The following is a 21,772-nucleotide window of genomic DNA, read 5'->3' as shown; positions in this document are numbered from 1 at the left end:
GCAGGTTGGAAGAGACCTCCAAGGTCATCCAGTCCAACCTAGCACCCAGCCCTGGCCAACCAACCAGACCATGGCACTAAGTGCCTCAGCCAGGCTTTGCTTCAACACTTCCAGGAATGGTGACTCCACCACCTCCTTGGGCAGCCCATTCCAATGCCAATCACTCTCTCTGACAACAACTTCCTCCTCACATCCAGCCTAGACCTGCCCTGGCACAACTTGAGACTGTGTCCCCTTGTTCTGTTGCTGATTGCCTGGGAGAGTTGTAGGTTTTTTTTTCAGTTCTGCATTGCTGTGTAATGGAGATAATTTAGCATTGCTGACACACTGTATACTTATCTTTGAGTTGTGTCAATATTTCCATTTGTAGAAAGGTTCATTAAGAAAGGCCTTTTAATAATGCATGAAAAAGGTGGGAGTTCTGCTAATGAATGGACTTTGAAGTAACTGAAACAATAATTTATCTGGAATCCTTTTTAGTATATTTGTAAGTAGGCGAAATGTGAAACACTTGTTTGGAACTAAATACCCTTAGTAGATTTGCACTAAGGTTCATAGAATCATAGAAACAGTCAGGGTTGGAAGGAACCACAAGGAGCAGCCAGCTCCAACCCCCCTGCCATTCCCAGGGACACCCTACCTTAGAGCAGGCTGCCCACAGCCTCAGCCAGCCTGGCCTGAAACACCTCCAGCCATGGGGCCTCAACCACTTCCCTGGGCAACCCATTCCAGCCTCTCACCACTCTCCTGCTCAACAACTTCCTCCTCACCTCCAGCCTCACTCTCCACACCTCCAGCTTTGCTCCATTCCCCCTATTCCTGTCACTACCTGACTCAGTTATTTTATGACTTAGAATCATAGAATCAACCAGGATGGAAGAGACCTCCAAGATCATCCAGTCCAACCTAGCACCCAGCCCTGGCCAACCAACCAGACTGTGGCACTAAGTGCCTCAGCCAGGCTTTGCTTGAACACCTCCAGGGATGGTGACTCCACCACCTCCCTGGGCAGCCCATTCCAATGCCAATCACTCTCTCTGCCAACAACTTCCTCCTAACATCCAACCTAGACTTCCCCTGGCACAACTTGAGACTGTGTCCTCCTGTTCTGTTGCTGGTTGCTTGGCAGAAGAGCCCAACTCCACCTGGCTACAGCCTCCCTTCAGGTAGTTGTAGACAGCAATGAGCTCTGCCCTGAGCCTCCTCTTCTGCAGGCTGCACACCCCCAGCTCCCTCTGCCTCCACTCATAGACTTTGTGTTCCAGGCCCCTCACCATCTTCATCACCCATCTTTGGACATGCTCCAGCACCTCAATATCTTTCTTAAACTGAGGAGCCCAGAACTGGACACACACACAAGGTCCACGTGGCCTGAGCAGTGCTGAGCACAGGGGCACAATAACCTCCCTTGTCCTACTGGCCACACTGCTCCTGAGCCAGCCCAGGATGCCATTGGCTCCCTTGGCCACCTGGGCACACTGCTGGCTCATCTTCAGCCTACTCTCTATCAGTACCCCCAGGTCCCTTTCCTCCTGACTGCTGTCAACCACTCAGTCCCCAGCCTGTAGCACTGCTTGGGGTTGTTGTGGCCAAAGTGCAGAACCCTGCACTTGGCCTTCTTCAATCTCATCCCATTGGCCTCTGCCCACCCATACATCCTGACAAGGTCCCTCTGCAGGGCTCTCCTACCTTCCAACACCTGCTCCTAGCTTAGTTGTTATAGAGACAGTAGGATCTAAATTTCGTGCTATATTTTCTTCTTGACCAATGTAACCTGTGTGGCAAGGTCTTAGAAGAATTATAAATATGCCTCTATAAACTCAGGTTGTGGAAAGTTTCCTGCACTTGCACTAACATTCTTGTTATGTGGTATTATAAATTGCCACTGACACTTAGATGAGAATTGTTAATTCTATGTCCTAATAGTAATGGGGAAAAGAGGGAGAATATTAATGTAATGCATCTATGTATTTTCTACTGAGCTTTATGCATCTCATCTCCTTTAGTGCTTTTGAGTAAATACTCTTCAATACAAGGAAGTGTAGCCCAGGGAGGATTTTAACTGTGAAATGCAACTTTCGGCTGAAGTTTGTTTTTCTCTGACACCAAGAGGCAAAAAAAAGGCCCCTGTGGAGTTGGTGCTAAGATAAGTTTTGTAAGGACTGAATAAACTGAAGGATTGACTGGTGCTAGGTCTCCCTGACAGCTTACATCAAACTTGCTTTCCTAAATGCCTTTTTCTCAGTCACTGGCATTAGCTAAGAACTTGCAGAGCTGCACAGTAGCTTTTATTGTGCATAGAATCATAGAATCAACCAGGTTGGAAGAGACCTCCAAGATCATCCAGGCCAACCTAGCACCCAACCCTATCAGTCAACCAGACCATGGCACTAAGTGCCTCAGCCAGGCTTGGCTTCAACACCTCCAAGCACATTGACTCCACCACCTCCCTGGGCAGCCCATTCCAATGCCAATCACTCTCTGCCAACAACTTCCTCCTAACATCCAGCCTAGACCTCCCCCAGCACAACTTGAGACTGTGTCCCCTTGTTCCATTGATGGATGTCTGGGAGAAGAGACCAATCCAGATATGCTTAGTGAAAGCTGTTAAACTTCTTTCACTGTTTTGTCTCCCAAAGTATTTGCTATCAAGGTGACAACTTATCAGTGGTTATTTGCAGGAGTTTGGAAAGTTCATCCTAGTGCCTCGTATCAAAGCTTAGGACTTTACTGCTGAGTTTTAACAGGGGTAACTGTAAAGTGACATACCCTGGCAGGATAGAAAGAAATTGGAAGGTCTAGGTCAGTCTCCTGACATATGAAGGTGAACCTGTATCGAAGTCAGAAAAAACAGATCATAGAATCATAGAATGGTTTAGGTTGGAAAGCACCTCAAGAACTCCAGTTCTGGGCTCCTCAATTCAAGAGAGATGTTGAGGTGCTGGAAGGTGTCCAGAGAAGGGCAACAAAGCTGGTGAGGGACCTGGAGCACAAATCCTATGAGGAGAGGTTGAGGGAGCTGGGGGTGTGCAGTCTGCAGAAGAGGAGGCCCAGGGCAGAGCTCAATGCTGTAGCCAGGTGGGCTTGGTCTCTTCTCCCATGCAACCAGCACCAGAAGAAGGAGACACAGTCTCAAGTTGTGCCAGGGGAGGTCTAGGCTGGATGTTAGGAGGAAGTTGTTGTTAGAGAGAGTGATTGGCATTGGAATGGGCTGCCCAGGGAGGTGGTGGAGTCACCATCCCTGGCTTCAAGCAAAGCCTGGCTGGGGCACTTAGTGTCATGATCTGGTTGATTGGCTAGGGCTGGGTGCTAGGTTGGGCTTGATGACTTTGGAGGTCTCTTCCAACCTGGTTAATTCTGTGATTCTGTGATTCTATGACCTCTGTGCCATAGGCAGGGACACCTCCCACTAGAACAGGTCACTCAAGACCTCATCCAACCTGGACTTGAACACCTCCAGGGAGGGAGCAGCCACAACCTCCCTGGGCAACCTGTGCCAGTGTCTCACCACCCTCACTGCAAACAACTTCTTCCAGTTTCAATCTCCCCTCTGCCAGTTTAAAACCATTCCTCCTTGTCCTGTCATAACAAGATCTTGTCAGTAGGCCCTCCCCAGCCCTCCTGTAGCCCCTTTCAGATACTACAAGGCCACTCCAAGGTCTCCTCCAAGCCTTCTCTTCTCCAGGATGCAGAGCCACAACTCTCTCAGCCTGTGCTTGTAGCAGAGCTGCTGCAGCCCTCTGAACATCTTGGTGGCCTGCTGTGGACTGGCTCCAACACTTCCATGTCCTTCTTGTGGTGGGGGCTCCAGAACTGCACACAGTTGTGCATGATGAAAGTCCTGGCAGGGACATTCCCTCTCTGATCACATCAGGACTGCAGTATCTAGATCCATAACTTGTGTCCCAGTTTTGTAGCCTGTTTGTATGTTTCTGTAGTATGAGACAGTGAACAAATCAGGTTGTAGCTTTGCTTGAGTAGGTACTCTCATCATATCTACTGTGCAGCACACAGGCAGTCCCACCCTTGCCTGAGTTAATGTGGTACAATAAATTAATTTGAACTGTTTGTAATTCAATTGATTTTTTATAATAATTTGACTCATTATGGAGGTTTGTAAACATCTCAGCTTACATACTGGCCTAACAATATTTCTTGTCTTCCTTACTGCGTGATTGGCAAGGAAATTGCAAAGCAAATGAGCTTTGCTGTTCCTAGTGACGCCTGGACTATAACTCCTGTGCCCCTTATGCTTGCCTTACCTGGCAGATCAATGTGGCAAAGACACATTGGCCTAAGACATTCTGTGCTTTGCTCCCATGGAGCTTCTGAGTCTATTTTCCCTCTAGACTTCTTTTTCTTATCTCTTTGCAATGCAATGTATGGTTGGTGGGTTGGTTGGTTGCCTAGATTGACTGATCATGTGCAAGACTGCCCTACACCATGTTAACTGCAGGATGCTTAGTCCATTCAGGCCACAGTGGAAGGAGGGTATCAGAGCCCTGCAGAGGGACTTTGACAGACTGGATAGGTGGGCAGAGGCCAAGGGCAGGATTCTACACTTTGGCCACAACAACCCCAAGCAGCACTACAGGCTGGGGACAGAGTGGCTGAGAGCAGCCAGGCAGAGCGGGACCTGGGGGTGCTGGTAGAGAGGAGCTGAAGCTGAGGCAGCAGTGTGCCCAGGTGGGCAGCAGAGCCAATGGCATCTTGGCCTGTATCAGGATCAGTGTGGCCAGCAGGGCAAGGGAGATTATTCTATCTCTGCACGCAGCACTGCCTAGGCCACACCTGGAGTGCTGTGTCCACCTTTGGGCTCCTCAATTCAAGAGAGATGTTGAGATACATCATCAGTTTGTTGTTGAGATCCATTTATTTCTATGAACTGAGATGCTGGAATGTGTCCAGATCAGGGCCAGGAGGATGCTCAGAGGGCTGAAGCAGCTCTGCTCTGAGGACAGACTGAAAGAGTTGGGGATGCTGAGTCTGGAGAGGAGGAGGCTCCCAGGTGACCTTCTTGTGGACTTCCAGCACCTGAAGAGGACCTATAAAAAAACTGAGGAGGGACTTTTGAGGCTGTGAGGGAGTACCAGCACTGAGGGGAATGGAGGGGAATGAGGAGATCGAGACTGGACATGAGGAGGAAGTTGTTGAGCAGGAGAGTGGTGAGAGGCTGGACTGGGTTGCCCAGGGAGGTGGTTGAGGCCCCATGGCTGGAGGTGTTTGAGGCCAGGCTGGCTGAGACTGTGGGCAGCCTGCTCTAGGGTAGGATGTCCCTGGGCATGGTAGGGGGATTGGAACTAGATGCTCCTTGTGGTCCCTTCCAACCCTGACTGATTCTATGGTTCTACGACTTTATACTGGAAGGTGTCCAGAGAATGGTGATGAAACTGCTGAGGGGCCTGGAGCACAGCCCTATGAGGAGTGGCTGAGGGAGCTGGGGGTGTGCAGCCTGCAGAAGAGGAGGCTCAGGGCAGAGCTCATTGCTGTCTGCAGCTGCCTGAAGGGAGGCTGTAGCCAGGTGGGGTTGGTCTCTGCTGTCAGGCAGCCAGTAACAGAACAAGGGGACAGTCTGAAGCTGTGCCAGGGCAGGTCTAGGCTGGATGTTAGGAGGAAGTTGTTGTCACAGAGAGTGATTGGCATTGGAATGGGCTGCCCAGGGAGGTGGTGGAGTCTCTGTCCCTGGAGCTGTTGAAGCAAAGCCTGGATGAGGTACTTAGTGCCATGATCTGGTTGATTGTCTAGGGCTGGGTGCTAGGTTGGGCTGGATGATCTTGGAGGTCTCTTCCAGGCTGGTTGATTCTATGATTGTGTGAATCTGGTCCTATGTTAAGTGTGAATGGACTCACTTGTTATTAGTTATATATAATACCTAAAAACAAGTGAGTTTTTGCACAGAACACACCATCCACTTGAGCAGTTTATGCAACAAAAAGATCATTTCTGCCTGTGGCTGGGTGAGGTCTCTTCCAACCTGGTTAATTCTATGATTTAACATGATGAACTATAGATTTATGGGGCGAAGGTATTCTGTTGTGGCTATTTCTCTACCCTTGGAAGGTAACACTGAGGTTAGTTTCTTAGATAACAGTGAGGTTAGTTTCTTCGCTGAGATCGATATAGAGTAGTAACTCATACTAGATCTTCTTGGCTTGGCACCTGTGTTTGCCAAGATTTTAGAAGTGAAACTGTTCACCAAGAGCAATAATAGTTCATACATGACAGCTGTGAGTGCTTTGACCATGTCAGTTGTTTCAGGAGAGTCATGTGAGTTGAAAATGCGGTGAACAGAAAATCCTTAGTGCAGCTGCCGATGCAGCTCGAGAGCACTCATGCCTCTCTTTTCTCTTTTTGTTTCTTCATCACATCCTACAAATCATAGAACTACAGAATGTCAGGGGCTGGAAGGGGCCTCAAAAGATCATCTGGTCCAGCCCCCCTGCCAGAGCAGGATCATGTAGAGCAGATCACACTGGAACACATCCAGATGGCTCTTGAATATCTTCAGAGGGAGACTCCACAACCGCCCTGGGCAGCCTGCTCCAGTGCTCTGTCATCCTCACAGGGAGAAAAAAATCATCCTCAGATTAACATGGAACCTCCTATTCCTCAACTTCCACCCATTGCTCTGTGGCCTGATATACTAGTGATCAGGAGTTAGCCACCCCTAGGTCAGAAAGAAATGCCTAGACCGTCTGCATGTTGAGAAATAGGGAGAGAACAACTGCCTGTAGGTGTGCATTTTGTACTGACTTGAGAGATGAAGAGTGCAAAAAGGTATTTTCAGCTCTGGTCTCAGATCAGAAGCCTGCTGGGTTGAAGAATTTATGCACCTAGGAGACTGATTATCATGTTTGTATCTTTAGGGCTGCTGCTCACACGGATGCTCTGCAGTCACTGCTCTCTGGGTGTACCTTTTGCTATTCATTAACACCTTTGTTTCTGCCTGAAAGCATCTACCCACTTACTTTGTATGAATCGTAGAATCATAGAATCAATCAGGTTGGAAGAGACCTCCAAGATCTTCCAGGCCAACTTAGCACCCAGCCCTATCCAATCAGCCAGACCATGGCACTAAGTGCCCCATTCAGGCTTTGCTTCAACACCTCCAGGGACAGTGACTCCACCACCTCCCTGGGCAGCCCATTCTTCTGTCCCCTTCTTCTGTTGCTGGTTGCCTGGCAGAAGAACCCAACCCCACCTGGCTACAGCCTCCCTGCAGGCAGCTGCAGACAGCAATGAGCTCTGCCCTGAGCCTCCTCTTCTGCAGGCTGCACACCCCCAGCTCCCTCAGCCTCTCCTCACAGGGCTGTGCTCCAGGCCACTCACCAGCCTTGCTGCCCTTCTCTGGTCACCTTCCAGTATCTCAACATTTCTCTTGAATTGAGGAGCCCAGAACTGGACACAGCACTCAAGGTGTGACCTGAGCAGTGCTGAGTACAGGGGAAGAATAACCTCCCTCATCCTGCTGGCCACACTACTCCTGAGCCAGCCCAATATGCCATTGGCTCTGCTGCCCACCTGGGCACACTGCTGCCTCATCTTCAGCTACTATCCGCCAGCACCCCTCAGGTCCCTTTCTTCCTGCTGGAAAAAAAAATGATCTTTTCCCTATATTAAATGTAAAATCAATGTCAATCTGCAATATTGAACTATCTCAGATAGAGGTCTATGAGTCACTGAGCAGGTTTAAATGGACACCTGCATTTACAGTGGTTTTAACAGAGAGTGAACCTGGTACTATGTAATGTTTAAACCCAAATAAATAGGTAAGTTTATCTAGCAGAGAGCATGGGTAGGAATTCCTGAGTCATCAGAGGTCACCCTACATAAAGTAACAACCCTTGCAACCCAGCAAAACACTAGAGGAAATTGTCTAAACTAAATAGCAGTGTCTTGCATTTAAATTAATTTATATTCATATTTCAATGAATGGCTTCCTTCTTAGGCTGAGAAAAACACAATTCATTATACATGTTTACATAGGACCTGTTAGGGTAATCTGCATTTGGGTGTCCTGCATGGAGAGTTCCTCTGCCTCCTTCCCCACCCAGAAGAGTTTATACCTTTTATTGCTGGCTTCTTCTGTGGTGGCAAGGAACAAAGTGTGCTGGCCTGCTCCCTCCCCTGGCCTTATCTCTCTGCTCTGTGGCAGCCAGGGAAGAATGGATGCTCAGAGTCCAGGACACATCATGGAGATCTTTCTCCTGGGGAGATACAGAAAGTGTATGAGAAGTAAAATGGTGAGAGGCTGAAATGGGTTGCCCAAGATGGTGATTGAGGCCCCATGGCTGGAGGTGTTTAAGGCCAGGCTGGCTGAGGCTGTGGGCAGCCTGATCTAGGCTAGGGTGTCTCTGCCCGTGGCAGGGGGGTTGGAACTGGCTGCTCCTTGTGGTCCCTTCCAACCCTGACTGATTCTATGTTTCTATGATAATAGTTTGGCCAGCAGGACCAGAGAAGCCTTTCTGACCCTGTACTGAGCACTGGTTAGACCACTCCTTGAATGCTGTGTCCAGCTCTGGGCCCCTCAGTTTAAGAAAGATGTTGAGGTGCTGGAAGGTGTCCAGAGCAGGGCAGCAAGGCTGGTGAGGGGCCTGGAGCACAGCCCTGTGAGGAGAGGCTGAGGGAGCTGGGGGTGTGCAGCCTGCAGAAGAGGAGGCTCAGGGGTGACTTCATTGCTCTCTACATCTACCTCAAGAAAAGCTATAGCTAGGTGGGGATTGGACTTTTCTGCCAGGCACCAAGGGACAGAACAAGAGGACACAGCCTCAAGCTGTGCCAGGAAAGGTCTAGGCTGGATGTTAGGAGGAATCAGAACAAGAGTGATTGGCATTGGAATGGGCTGCCCAGGGAGGTGGTGGAGTTCCCATCCCTGGAGGTGTTCAGGAGAAGGCTGCACAAGGCATTTAGTGCCATGGTCTGGTTAATTAGAAGGGTTAGGTGATAGGTTGGACTGGATGATCTTAGAGGTCTTTTCCAAGCTGGTTGATTCTGTGATTCTGAGAACAGCATAAGACACTGAATAACAGGAGGTGCCAAGTCCTTCTTACCACTTGCTGAGAGCCTTCTTGTCTCCATTGGATTGGCTCCTCCTTGTTTGAATCTTTCAAAAAGTCCCAGATTTTCTGCTGTGCCCTTTCAGCATCACTGGAGATTAGTTACAGCCAGTCCAGGATGGATGCTTTGCCATTGCTTGTGCTGCTGAGAAACTGTGAGTCAGTTTGCTCAAGGGAAGGAGGAGGAGGTGAGGAAATCTCCTTTTTTTTTTCATATCTTCCCACACTTCCTGCTACTGCTGTTTTTGGCATACAGGTTTAGAAGCAGTGGGTTGTTCTCTGCCCAGCTGCTGAGTGCATGAAAGTTGCTCCTTCTCTAAGAGGATGCTAGGATCACCTACTTGTCCTGATACAAGGTGTCAGTATCCCATTCCTTTTCCCAGATGGAACAAAAGGGATGATATATCATTCTCACGTGAAGCATAGTGTAGTACGAAAGCACTGGGTCATGAAAAAGCTCTTGCTGAGTTCTGTAGATTTTCAGAGTATTTCTGAGGCACCCCATACTCTGAGAGGCAATTATTTAGTCTGATGCTGTGAGATAAGTATATTCACACTAAATTAACATGGATTGAGTCAACATCAGTAAGTTTGCAGATGACACCAAGCTAGGAGCAGGTGTGGAGTTCTTGGAGGGTAGGAGAGCCCTGCAGAGGGACCTTGTGAGGCTGGATGGGTGGGCAGAGGTCAATGGGATGAGATTGAAGAAGGCCAAGTGCAGGGTTCTGCACTTTGGCCACAACAACCCCAAGTAGTGCAACCAGCGGGGGAGAGCAGTCAGGAAGAAAGGGACCTGGGGGTACTGGTGGATAGTAGGTGAAGATGAGGCAGCAGTGTGCCCAGGTGGCCAAGAGAGCCAATGGCATCCTGGTGTGGCTCAGGAGTAGTGTGGCCAGCAGGTCAAGGGAGGTTATTCTTCCTCTGTACTCAGCACTGCTCAGGCCACACCTTGAGTGCTGTGTCCAGTTCTGGGCTCCTCAATTCAAGAGAGATGTTGAGGTGCTGGAAGGTGTCCAGAGAAGGGCATCAAGGCTGGTGAGGGGCCTGGAGCACAGCCCTATGAGGAGAGGCTGAGGGAGCTGGGGGTGTGCAGCCTGCAGAAGAGGATGCTCAGGGCAGAGCTCATTGCTGTCTGCAGCTCCCTGAAGGGAGGCTGTAGCCAGGTGGGATTGGGCTCTGCTGCCAGGCAACCAGCAACAGAAGAAGGGGACAGAGTGTGAAGCTGTGCCAGGGCAGGTCTAGGCTGGATATTAGGAGGAAGTTGTTGTCAGAGAGAGTGATTGGCATTGGAATGGGCTGCCCAGGGAGGTGGTGGAGTCTCTGTCCCTGGAGCTGTTGAAGCCAAGCCTGGCTGAGGCACTTAGTGCCATGGTCTGGTTGATTGGTTGGGGCTGGGTGCTAGGTTGGACTGGATGATCTTGGAGGTCTCTTCCAACCTGGTTGATTCTATGATTGTATGACTCTGGTCTCATGTGAAATGTGAGTGGACTCACTTTTTGTTAGTTATATATAATAAGTGAGTTTTTGCACATAACACACCATCCCTTTGAGCAGTTTATGCAACAAAAAACTGACTTCTACCTGTTTGCCAGGTCAGATCCTGAGGGTGAGCACAACAGTGCTGAAATAATTTTAATAGAGAATGCATGTGGATAAAACTTACAACAAAAAAAAGGGGTAACAAAGCAGTGCTGTTCAATTCACTTGCTGGAGGCTTCTTGCAAGTGCTTCTTTCTCATTTCATGCTGGGGTTTAGAACTGCTACAATAGTGACAAGAGGAGAAAAATGGAATTAGTTCAGCTCTGTTCTCCCACCTACGGATGTTCTTTAGTGTGGGAAATGAGTCATCAAGAGGAGCTATTTTTACTTTCCCAGAGACATTAGAGAGATGTTGATCTTTAGACAAACGGTGTGTCAGTTGGTTTACCAGTCAAGAGTTCTGATCCTGCTTGCATTGGCTTACAGAGATTTTATTTTCATTGGGAAGTCACAAGGAGAAGTGGCTGAAGTGAGCTGCCCAGAAATCACAAGCAGCTTGGACGTAGCTTCCACTTGGGCAGTTGTATGACCTGGCTGATGTAAGGGCTCTGCTGAGCTCCTGGACTATCTGAATCTGGCTTTAGACAGAACTGGCTTTAGACAGACCCTCAGTAGGGAGTGTTTATCTCAGGCCCTTTTGCAAGCACTGCACCAGCCCACCCAGCAGTAGCATATTGGGTCTGCCAAGACAGGGCTTATTTGCTGTCTCAGCCTTAGCTCTGTCAGATGTGACCAGGGATGCTCGTTGCTTTTGGAGCTGGAGGCTTTGACATATTACAACTTTGCAAGCCGTTCTCGAGAACTCTCCTGTCAAAGGTGAGAAGTAAATAGGAACTGATTTGTGAGTAGGCCTCTTGGTTTGAGAAAATTACCAGCTGGGATGAGGAGGAGGCTGCTGTTTACTATCTGAGAATTCGGCTGTTAATTTAGTCTTGGTTTCTGCCTTATTTTGGAGTAGAAGGCATCAGTGTAATGTGTGATAGAGACTTTTCATCTGCAGTTTTCAAAGCATTTTGCAGAAGAGGCCAGCATCAGTAAGTTTGCAGATGACACCAAGCTAGGAGCAGCTGTGGAGCTGTTGGAGCGCCCTTCAGAGGGACCAGGCCAGGCTGGATGGGTGGGCAGAGGGCAATGGGATGAGAGTGAACAAGGCCAAGTGCAGGGTTCTGCACTTTGGCTGCAATAACCCCAATCAGCACTACAGGCTGGGGCCAGAGTGGCTGAGAGCAATCAGGAGGAAAGGGACCTGGGGGTACTGGTAGATAGTAGCTGAAGATGAGCCAGAAGTGTGCCCAGGTGGCCAAGAGAGCCAATGGCATCCTGGGCTGGCTCAGGAGCAGTGTGGCCAGTAGGACAAGGGAGGTTCTTCTGCCCCTGTACTCAGCACTGCTCAGGCCACACCTTGAGTGCTGTGTCCAGTTCTGGGCCCCTCAATTCAAGAGAGATGTTGAGGTGCTGGAAAGTGTCCAGAAAAGGGCAGCAAGGCTGGTGAGGGGCCTGGAACACAAACCCTATGAAGAGAGGCTGAGGGAGCTGGGGGTGTGCAGCCTGCAGAAGAGGAGGCTCAGGGGTGATCTTATTACTGTCTACAACTACCTGAAGGGACATTGTAGCCAGGTGGGGTTGGGCTCTTCTGCCAGGCAATCAGCAACAGAACAAGGGGACACAGTCTCAAGCTGTGCCAGGGAAAGTATAGGCTGGATGTTAGGAGGAAGTTGTTGTCAGAGAGAGTGATTGGCATTGGAATGGGCTGCCCAGGGAGGTGGTGGAGTCACCATCTCTGGAGGTGTTCAAGCAAAGCCTGGATGAGGCACTTAGTGCCATGGTCTGGTTGACTGGCTATGGCTGGGTGCTAGGTTGGGCTGGATGATCTTGGAGGTCTCTTCCAACCTGGTTGATTCTGTGATTCTATGACACATGAGGCTCAAAGCCATGCAAAAGGAGATCATCAGTTACCAGGTGCACATTGCAAGACTGTCTTGGTTCTAATTTAGATTTCCCAGAGACTCACATATAGTTAATACAACCAATAACTATTTCTAGGATGCCTTTCCCTTTCCCCACTTCTTTCCTAAAGAAAAGGAATTAGATGTAGAGAGAGGAATGGTAAAGCAGACCCAAATAAATAAGAACCCTGTATCTCACAAAATTTAATCTTAATATCACAACTCTAACGTCTTAACTACTCCAAGAAAATACAGAACTGCTTTTCTCTTTAAGGCATTTTGATGGTTTGGGTGTTCCTTATCCACCTCCCCACACTTTAGAAATCACCCAGATTAGACTCAGACGGCTCTGGAAATGTGAATGAAGCTTATATTTACAGCTAGCACAATATTAGGAGTAAGTTCTTCACAGAGAGAGTGATTTCCCATTGGAATGGGCTGCCCAGGGAGGTGGTGGAGGCACCTTGCCTGAAGTGTTGAAGCAAAGCCTGGCTGAGGCACTTGGTGCCATTGTCTGGTTGACTGGCTAGGGCTGGGTGCTAGGTTGGAGTGGATGATCTTGGAGCTCTCTTCTAACCTGGTCTATTCTATTCTATTCTATTCTATTCTATTCTATTCTATTCTATTCTATTCTATTCTATTCTATTCTATTCTATTCTATTCTATGATTCTATGATTCTATGAGGTTATTCTTCCCCTGTACTCAGCACTGGTCAGGCCACACCTTGAGTACTGTGTCCAGTTCTGGGCCCCTCAATTCAAGAAAGATGTTGAGGTACTGGAACATGTCCAGAGAAGGGCAACGAAGCTGGTGAGGGGCCTGGAGCACAAATCCTATGAGGAGAGGTTGAGAGAACTGGGCCTGTTTAGCCTGGAGAAGAGGAGGCTCAGGGGTGATCTTATTACTGTCTACAACTACCTGAAGGGACATTGTAGCCAGGTGGGGGTTGGCCTCTTCTCCCAGGTAACCAGCAATAGAACAAGGGGACACAGTCTCAAGTTGTGCCAGGGTAGGTATAGGCTGGATGTTAGGAAGAAGTTTTTCACAGAGAGAGTGATTTCCCATTGGAATGGGCTGCCCAGGGAGGTGGTGGAGGCACCGTCCCTGGGGGTCTTCAAGAAAAGACTGGATGAGGCACTCAGTGCCATGGTCTAGTTGACTGGCTAGGGCTGGGTGATAGGTTGGACTGGATGATCTTGGAGGTCTCTTCCAACCTGGTTGATTCTATGATTCTATGATTCTATTCCCACTGCGATTTGGAAGTTAAAAGAGGAAATGTTTAACAATAAATAAAAGGTATATGAGGTAGGGAAGCTACAAAAGGTATAGGGAAGGAAAAACAAGATACAAAATATATATGTGTCACGGAGGGGGTTTCTCTAGCCTCCCTTATTTGGGGGAGGTGAGAAATTAATTTGAGGCTGTATTAATTTTATATAAAAATATATTTATTAAAATTAATATTTACAAACTCTTGCCACCTCCAACCACTGTGTAATAATATGTAGTTCTAGTGCAAAATTATGAAAACAATCAGGATGTGATATATATAGGGATTTGGTTAATAAGTGGAAATATCAAGTATAGACAGAGAAAGAGATTTCCTTTTGTCTTAATGCCACTTAGGAGCTATGCTGTTTGCCCAGCAGGGGCTGAAAACTGCCTGCTCTAAAGCAGAGGCAACTTGTATTACAGAGGAATTAAAGCTTTACTTATGACTGCTGTCACAGCCTATGCCCAGTGTCTGGACTTCCAGGGGCTGGAATCCTCCCAGCTTGAGGGGGGATGATAAATCTTCCCAGTCTCTGTGGTAAACAGGTGTCCCGGGTTAGGGCAGATCCCTCCCCCGGGAAGAAAATTCACAACACAAACCCCCCTTCTTTTTTGAAAGTCAGGGAAAGATGAAATTGTATTTTCTTATAGTATAACAATGTAAAGAGAGATAATAACTAGAGAAAGAAGGAAGGGAAAAAAACAATACAATAACCTTAAGGGAGATGGGGGAGGGGTCAAGCTGCGGCAAAGCAGCAGAAGCAGCAGCAGCCAAAACAGCTGCCGGGGAAGACAGGCGAAGCTGCAGCAGCAGAAGCCAGCAGGAGAAGGGGGAGAACAAGCTGTGCTTCTAGACATTGAGCTCTTGATGCTCCAATGAAATTATATTATCTATTGTTGCCATTTATGTGGCCTATCCCTGGAGTGTTCATCTCTCCCCTATGTCTGAGCTAGAGGATCAGCTCTAACGGCCACAACAGGTTTCCTCTAACCTTTTGTCCTGGTGATCTCTGCCTTGACACTGCTTCTGGATATGGTGAGTCCAGGGATGATCAGCTGGCAGGATTCCAGGAACAGGAGAAGGAGGTTGTCCATGCAGCTTCTGGCACGGTCTTTCACAACTAGTAGGCTCTGTGTGTGTGTGGGTTGGCAGACAATCGAGAAGGTCTGCAGGCCTGGTCCTCTTGCCAGGCAAAGCTGGGAGTCTGTGCTCCGTAGATAAAGCAAGGTAGCTGGCTGGTATGCACGGCTTAGGGGCTATCAGCTCCCCACATATGTATCAGGTGCAGGTTGAATGTGCTCTGCTCCTAAAGGTATGCAGACAGCTTAACTGCGCCTTGAGATCAATGCAGGAGGTGTGAGCCTCAGTGGGCATTGGAGCAGTGCTTTGGCTTCTGAGCATGTGGGTGTGAGCGGCTGAGCGCTTTGGGTGCAGGTCAGAGCTGCAATGTGGATCAGAGAGATGAATCTGGGCTCTGAGCAGCTGAGTCTGAACACGTGGTGCACCTTTGCACCCCTCTTTATAGACTGTGGGCCGAGATTCATGGCTCATTTGGCCATCTAAAGTGACCAATCAGGCTGGCAGTAAGCCAAACCTTACCTTAATAGGCAGGAGCTGTTTGCCTGGACTATCCCAAATATGGGGATCACCTGGGTGGACCCCAGGGATACAGAAGTTGGGGGTGTGTGTGTTACACAACCCTATTCACTACCGTGGGTCCTGGCAGGAAAACATGTCCAGGCATGTAGAGGCATAGGGAGGCCTTGGTTTTTGGGCCTATGGCCCCTCCACCACAATATACACAGCCAGATTTGATGGCAATGATTTTGTCCACCTCATGGATTATGACCGTGTGGTAAAACAAAGGGTACCAGGAAACAGGACGGTGATGCCAGCAAGCAGGGAGGCAGGGAGATAGAGTGAGAGCAACAGGAAGTTTCCCTGCTTTTGTACGGGTCTTAGACAGGAAGTGGGAGTGGGTTAACCACCACACCTGGTAGTATTCGGACCCACCCCTGGGGAGGGGTCAGGACCACCTGGGGTCAGGGTCAAGACCACTCCCTCAGGAGGGTTAACCTTTTACAAGTACCCTTGTAGGTAGGGTTATAGAAGAAAATGCTGTTTGCTGGTCATGCCTTGAAGGCGTGAGGAGGGAAGAGAGTCCTTGATGAAGGAGAGAAGGTTGGGTGCAAGATGAAATGTGAAAAATGAAAATAGGGGGAAGGTCTTGACATTAAGGAAGAGGTGTGTAAAGGCAAGAAGCTGGTGGATAAGGGAAAAGATGAAAGAAACAACAGTGAAAAAGGTCAGGTTTTAGAATATCACATTTTAGGATATCAGGGAGTGGCAAGACTGGGGGGAATGGAGCAAAGCTGGAGGTGGGTTTGGGCTGGCCGTGAGGAGGAAGTTGTTGATCATGAGAGTGGTGAGAGGCTGGAGTGGGTTGCCCAGGGAGGTGGTTGAGGCCCCATGGCTGGAGGTGTTTAAGGCCAGGCTGGATGAGGCTGTGGGCAGGATGCTCTAGAGTAGGATGTCCCTGCCCGTGGCAGGGGGGCTGGAACTAGATGCTCCTTGTGATCCCTTCCAACCCTGACTGATTCTGTGATTCTGTGACTATAAACTCACTTGTTTCCACTGGAACACATTTCTAGAAGTCTATGCTGTTCAAAGGCACTAATAGCTCAGCTGATTGTAAAGATGTAAACCTACATCCACAAACCAGTATTTATCACCCCAAACATGCTTTCTGGCAAGACAGCATGACTTCTGAGTTAAATTTTTTCCCCAGTAAAGGTGTAGATATTTTATTACAGTTTCTACATCATTATTAGTTTACATATTTTATGTAATTTATTAGATTTGTTGGTTTTTACTCTCAGATATCACAGGGGAAACATCTGGAAAGCTTTCTAGATTGTTCCATGATAGTTGATCTTTGCAAGTTTGTTAGCTGTGAGTGTCAAGTTGTGTTGGGGGAGATCTAGGCTGGATGTTAGGAGGAAGTTGTTGGCAAAGAGAGTGATAGGCATTGGAATGGGCTGCCCAGGGAGGTGGTGGAGTTGCCATCCCTGGAGATGTTGAAGCAAAGCCTCATGGGGCACTTAGTGCCACAGTCTGGTTGATTGTCTAGGGCTGGGAGATAGGATGGACTGGATGATCTTTTAGGTTTCTTCCAACCTGGTTGATTATACTAAGGATAACTGTACTGTGTTTTGGTGGTGTCGTGGAAGCCTAATAGGCCTAAAACATGTCCTGGCTTGCCCCACCCTTCTGCTGATGGGGAAAGCAAGGGTGGGAGGAGAAAGGCTTGGGCCATTATGTCCCCTCCCAAAGTGATAGACAGGTACTCACAGATGTTTAGGTACTTGTTGTTGTCTTGCCCAAATAATGGTGAAGAAGCCCTGGGGTCACCTAATATGGTCAGTGTTGCAAATGCCATTCTGAGTGGTGAATCTCCGTGGCTAAAGGAGTCATTGCACTTGGGCAGGTAATATGAATTGGGCTAAGTTGCAAGCAGTTATGCTGCTTCTGCCTCACTGCTCTGCCTCGGTGTGTGCTGCCCTGTTCTGTGTTCTGCTCTGCCTCACTATTCTTGGCTTCGACAGTGTGTTCTGCTCTGCCTCATGCTTCAGACCAAATTAGCCCTGATATTTTGGGCTTGAAATACCTGGAAAAGTCAAGTGCCTCAGGTTTACTAGGAGGAGACATTAAGTGCCTCAAGACATGGTGAGAAGCACCACTGACATGGTGCTCTCTGCACATCTGCAAGAGATGCTGCCTTCACCTCTGCAAGCCTCTGTGCCAAGAGGAACCAGGATCAGGTCAGAGATCCTCTGCCTCTTGCCCAGCACCCTGCTAGACCCTGGGAAGATCTAGAAGCCTCTCAACGGCTACCAGGATGCTGAGCAGTTCCAACACTGCCACAAAGGAGCCAGAGACTACCTCTGAATTCTGTTGCACTGCTGTGAGTAGAACAGACTTTCCCTAGGGTTCCAGGCTGCCTATTAACAAGTGAGGCAAAGCCATTTTGTGGCTTAAACCTTTTCCATTTTTCTGATTCTCCTGAATTACTAATTTGCCTGTAAACATCCTTGTGAAGATTTCCCTGACTGAATTAGAACTCAAATTTAACTGGCTTGTATATAGTTTGTGCGCAAGGCTTTTTGGAAGTAAAATAACTGCATATTATATAATTCCTGTCTCAGCTAATTCAGGTGGGTGTAGAGTTGTTTCTATTCAGATATCAGATGAGTTGACAATTAGTTGTGTAAAATTGGCACAAAGATGATATCTGCCAGGAGCTACTTGACCTTGGTAGCCTGGTCAGAGCTTCATAACCCTAAATCCATCTGGTAGCAAGGTTGAGCATGTATTCTTAACAGGTAGAATAGGCATATGCATATGATTCTGTGATATGTGTATGCACATATATCACAGTATCACAGTATCACAGTATCATCAGGGTTGGAAGAGACCTCACAGATCATCAAGTCCAACCCTTTACCACAGAGCTCAAGGCCAGACCATGGCACCAAGTGCCACGTCCAATCCTGCCTTGAACAGCTCCAGGGACGGCGACTCCACCACCTCCCCAGGCAGCCCATTCCAGTGTCCAATGACTCTCTCAGGGAAGAACTTTCTCCTCACCTCCAGCCTAAATCTCCCCTGGCACAGCCTGAGGCTGTGTCCTCTTGTTCTGGTGCTGGCCACCTGAGAGAAGAGAGCAACCTCCCCCTGGCCACAACCTCCCCTCAGGTAGTTGTAGACAGCAATAAGGTCTCCCCTGAGCCTCCTCTTCTCCAGGCTAACCAATCCCAGCTCCCTCAGCCTCTCCTCGTAGGGCTGTGCTCAAGGCCTCTCCCCAGCCTCGTCGCCCTTCTCTGGACTCACTCAAGCATCTCAATGTCCCTCCTAAACTGGGGGGCCCAGAACTGAACACAATACTCAAGGTGAGGTCTAACCAGTGCAGAGTACAGGGGCAGAATGACCTCCCTGCTCCTGCTGGCCACACCATTCCTGATGCAGGCCAGGATGCCATTGACTCTCTTGGCCACCTGGGCACACTGCTGGCTCATGTTCAGGTGGGTATCAATCAGCACCCCCAGATCCCTCTCTGTCTGGCTGCTCTCCAGCCACTCTGACCCCAGCCTGTATCTCTGCATGGGGTTGTTGTAGCCAAAGTGCAGCACCCTGCACTTGGAGCTATTGAACCCCATCCCATTGGACTCTGCCCATCTGTCCAGGTGGTCAAGGTCCCACTGCAGAGCCCTTCTGCCCTCCAACCCAGCCACATCTGCCCCCAGCTTGGTGTCATATACACAGGCCCCTCCATCCCCCTGTCCTGCTCACCAGCTAGTCAGTCTTGCTGCTCATGGGAGGCCCACCCACACTTAACCAATGCAGGATATGGCCAGACAGGCACACTGACCTGTTGACAGAATACCAACCTTTTTTATTGCCCTCTTGTTTTCACTTGCTTTTTTTTTTACCTACCAACCCCCCTTTGCCCACCTTTGAACATTTCCCAAGCACTCTTCTGAGTAACCTTGTAAAGTATCTCAGTGCCTCCTGGCAGTAACCCCTCAGCCCCTCAGTGTGTACGGTGCTGCAGGGAACTTCTCTCATTGACACTCACTGCTGGGTGTTGGCCCCAACCCATGGATCTGATAACTCACCAGAGCACCCCTCAGCTCCCCTGAGGCTCCCTTAATCAGATCTTCACTGGATAGCCTGTTTGCATGTGGCAGTGATCATCTAACCTGCCAGCAACCCGACTGAGGTGCCAAGTGCCCCCATTACTGTGACAGCTGCTCAAAGATTCTCACTCTCAGCTATGTGCCGCTACCAGTGGCTTCAGCTGTGGATCTTCTTGTTACAGGTGTCCATCATGTATAAAAGCTGTGGAGATCTCCCTCAGTACCGTGTGTACAGGGGTAGTTTTACCTGTCCTAATTAACTGGCCTGCAGTACTTTAACTCATGATTAGGCAGTGCTGAGTTTGAGTCGTCATCTGTTTATGTGAAGGAAGTGTAATTTGTGTGCAAACTGATTTGGGTAATTCCGTTTTTTCCTATGTGGTTACTTCTCTTAGTGGATCACAAAGCAGCCAGTTTTCTCTCATACTGAATGCTCACCTTGTGAAGCTACTTCTTGTCTGATTCCAAGTGAAGCTTTGTAAGCATACAGAAGCAGTTTTGCCCTATGGAGATGGAAGCTTGCAGCTCCTGTTAGTTGTAGGAGCAGTTCAGTTTAAAAATGGAGTTGGTAAACGTTCCTCAGTCACATCTCTCTCCTCATCTTCTTGATCCCACACATCCTTTGGGTTAAAGCACACTGTCTTCTCACCCCTCTCTTCTCCTGCCCACTCCTGTAGAGGAGAGGTTGGCATGTCTTCAGTTCTTCCTTAAGGTTCATTTGTGCCTTTAGATTTGAAAGAAGAGAGTATAAAAGGAGAGGCAAATGCAAGCAACCTTTGACTTAGAATCCTGTTTGTCACAGGACATAAGATCTGTTGAGGTTACTGCAGAGAGGGCTGCATGACTGGGGAGAAGACTTGACCCCTAAGTTAAACAATTTACATGCCTCGACCTTTAGTTGTCTGAGCGAGCTGCACCCTTTTTGGTTTCCTCTTCAGGTTTAGATTTAGACTGCAGTTCCTGAGGAGGCTCAGGGCAGAGCTCATTGCTGTCTGCAACTACCTGAAGGGAAGTTGTAGCCAGGAGGGATTGGTCTCTTCTGCCAGACAACCAGCAACAGAACAAGGGGACACAGTCTCAAGTTGTGCCAGGGGAGATCTAGGCTGGATGTTAGGAGGAAGTTGTTGTCAGAGAGAGTGATTGGCATTGGAATGGGCTGCCCAGGGAGGTGGTGGAGTCACTGTCCCTGAAGATGTTTAAATGAAGGATGGATGAGGCACTAAGTGCCATGGTTTAGGTGATAGGTTGGACTGGGTGATCTTAGGGTCTTGTCCAGCCTGGTTAATTCTATGTTTGTATGATTTGGCTTACTCAAATACTATGATGAAAAAAGCCTCCATAGCTCACTGGAAATACATTGTGTAAGTTGCTGATGCCTCTGGTTGCTTACTTTATTAGGCACATTTACAGTATGCTCCTGCATTTCAGTTCCTCTCCTGACCTAACCAAGGAAATGTAATGCATCAGACGAAATTAGCTTCATTTCACACTTTCTCAGTTGTGGAACCAGTGTCCTACAGGATCAGGTCTTTTATTTTTGAAACAAACAACATGAGCTGTTCCTCTGTAATTTCATTTCATTCTGACTGTCGTTTTGGGATGCAGATGGGTTTGATGTTAGAAGGATGTATACATTATGCTGATGTTCATTAGATTAGAATGACAGGGTAAATAGACAGGAGAACAAATTGTTCAAGATTCAATTTGGAGTATTGTAATTTCTCATTAAAGCTGGGATTGCATTCACTAAGTAGACCTTATAAAAGCAGTTTTCTTTCTCATATTTCAACATGATCCCTGTTGCAAGAATGCTTAAAACAACAACAAAAAAAACCTATGGAGAAAAAAACTACAACAAAATAAAACAAAACAAAAAGACCAGAAAAAAATCTGTAAGCAGAGGACTTGTTTGTCTGTTAATTAGAGTAATGGAGTCATAGAATGGTTTAGGTTGGAAGGGACCTCAAAGCTCAGCCAGTTCCATAGGCAGGGACACCTCCCACTAGAACAGGTCACTTAAGGCCTCATCCAACCTGGCCTTGAACACCTCCAGGGAGGAAGCAGCCACAACCTCCCTGGGCAACCTGTGCCAGTGTCTCACCACCTTCACTGCAAACAACTTCTTCCTAACATCCAGTTTCTATCTCCCCTTTGCCAGTTTGAACCCATTCCTCCTTATCATAACATTAAAAGACCTTTTCAATAGTCTCTCTCCAGCCTTTTTCAGATGCTGGAAGGCCACTCCAAGGTCTCCTCCAAG

The 21,772-nt window shown here is 48.3% G+C and overlaps 1 protein-coding gene across 2 annotated transcripts in view; it reads left to right on the top strand.

Moving 5' to 3' along the window:
- PARP8 (poly(ADP-ribose) polymerase family member 8) overlaps positions 1 to 21,772 on the top strand; it is a 233,677-nt gene that overhangs the window by 44,030 nt on the left and 167,875 nt on the right. The window lies entirely within an intron of this gene.

The sequence above is a fragment of the Pogoniulus pusillus genome, chromosome Z (assembly GCF_015220805.1).
Source record: "Pogoniulus pusillus isolate bPogPus1 chromosome Z, bPogPus1.pri, whole genome shotgun sequence".
In the NCBI taxonomy this organism is placed as follows: Eukaryota; Metazoa; Chordata; class Aves; order Piciformes; family Lybiidae; genus Pogoniulus; species Pogoniulus pusillus.
The sequence above is the reverse complement of the archived record's forward strand: the minus strand, read 5'-3'. Positions and strand labels throughout refer to the sequence as shown.